Raw genomic sequence first — 1,437 nt, forward strand, 5'->3', positions numbered from 1 at the left:
TGTGACGTGTGAGGGCTCGCGCTCTTCAGAGACAATCACAGAATATGACAAAGCTCGTGTTTAAAAGCCAAACACACTGGAATGAATAATTCACTGAAAACGCAACGCGAGTTTCTGTTCTCTCTGCAATCTCTGATGTAATCAGCTTGGTTTCCTTTATATTAGCGCTGTTTTGGACGGATTGTTTGAATGCATTCGCTTACTGGATCATTGGACTGAAAATTTTCCCGGAGTTTAGTGGTTTAAAATAATCTAATCGCAAGCAGAGTAGCAAAATTGGGTTAAAGGGTTAGAATAGAAATTGTGCGTTAATTGCGTTAAATTATTTTAACGCGTCAAGGATTGTAAAATTAATCGCATGCGTTAACGATGACAGTTTGCGGAACAGTTTGGAACAGTTTGCGGAACAAAAGTGGAACAGTTTGCGGAAAAAATGCATCTGTAATATGGTTTGCTATAAATAACACGTAAAACAATCAAGATTCAGCTAATATGTTTCTGTTGATGGATGCGCATTCTGGCTTCCCAATACATTACAACAACAACGATGAGAAAAAAAAAAAAAACGTGGACAAACCATTCACTCTTGTTCAATGCGAATGCCGTATGCTGGAATATGAGCATTTATTCCGTCATCACCCGGGTGCTGATAGCGCGCGCACGCATAGGTGAGACCTGAACAGCACACGTTGATATCTGTGTTTAAACGCCTCAGAACACGCCCAAATATTAAGCTCTCTCTGAAGTATTTTGTTTAAATGGACAAATTCACACAAAAATTGTCAAAATTAGTGGTGGACCGATATATCGGCCAATATTTGGCATTTTTAAAATATCGGCATCAGCCGATAAGTTTTCCTGTTTGGCCGATGCGTTCGAGGCGGGACTTTTATTTTGCCGGCGCGACTGACTTTTATTTTGACAGCGGCAGCGCCTGAGCACAGTGCTGACATTCTCCGTCTTGTTCGCTGTTGTCATTAACAGTTCTGTCTAATACGGATAGAAGTCTGTCTAATAATCAGATAGAACGGTTAAACAAAGGAATTAAAATGTATACAAAAAGTATTATAACGATTGCTTTTATATTATTAGTAATAGAAAGGCAAACACTATAATACTTTCTCGTTTGCCGTCAGCATTCAGCAAATACGCATTTATATAATTTAAACAAATCTGAATGACTAATGAACATTTAATTTCACAAAGCTTGCAGACTTAGTCGGATCTAGTTGAGATCTTGTGAAGTGTGCATGTGTATCCTGCATGATCGCGTGTTCTCTGCGTGACGGTCGGTCCGTGTAAACTGAATGCTGACAGGAGGAGAGTTATTCTTGACTGGAGATGCACGATCGACTAACTTTAAACTAGTGATTTCAAATTATGCTCCGCTTTATGCATTTGCCCGCTGTCATATTCATGTCATTTCCACTGTGTGCT

General features: G+C 39.4%; 1 protein-coding gene across 2 annotated transcripts in view; it reads right to left on the reverse strand.

Moving 5' to 3' along the window:
- LOC107674878 (ribosomal protein S6 kinase alpha-6) overlaps positions 1-1,437 on the reverse strand; it is a 31,169-nt gene that overhangs the window by 25,265 nt on the left and 4,467 nt on the right. The window lies entirely within an intron of this gene.

Source organism: Sinocyclocheilus anshuiensis, unplaced genomic scaffold (assembly GCF_001515605.1).
Source record: "Sinocyclocheilus anshuiensis isolate Anshui unplaced genomic scaffold, SAMN03320099.WGS_v1.1 scaffold1133, whole genome shotgun sequence".
Classification (NCBI taxonomy): Eukaryota; Metazoa; Chordata; class Actinopteri; order Cypriniformes; family Cyprinidae; genus Sinocyclocheilus; species Sinocyclocheilus anshuiensis.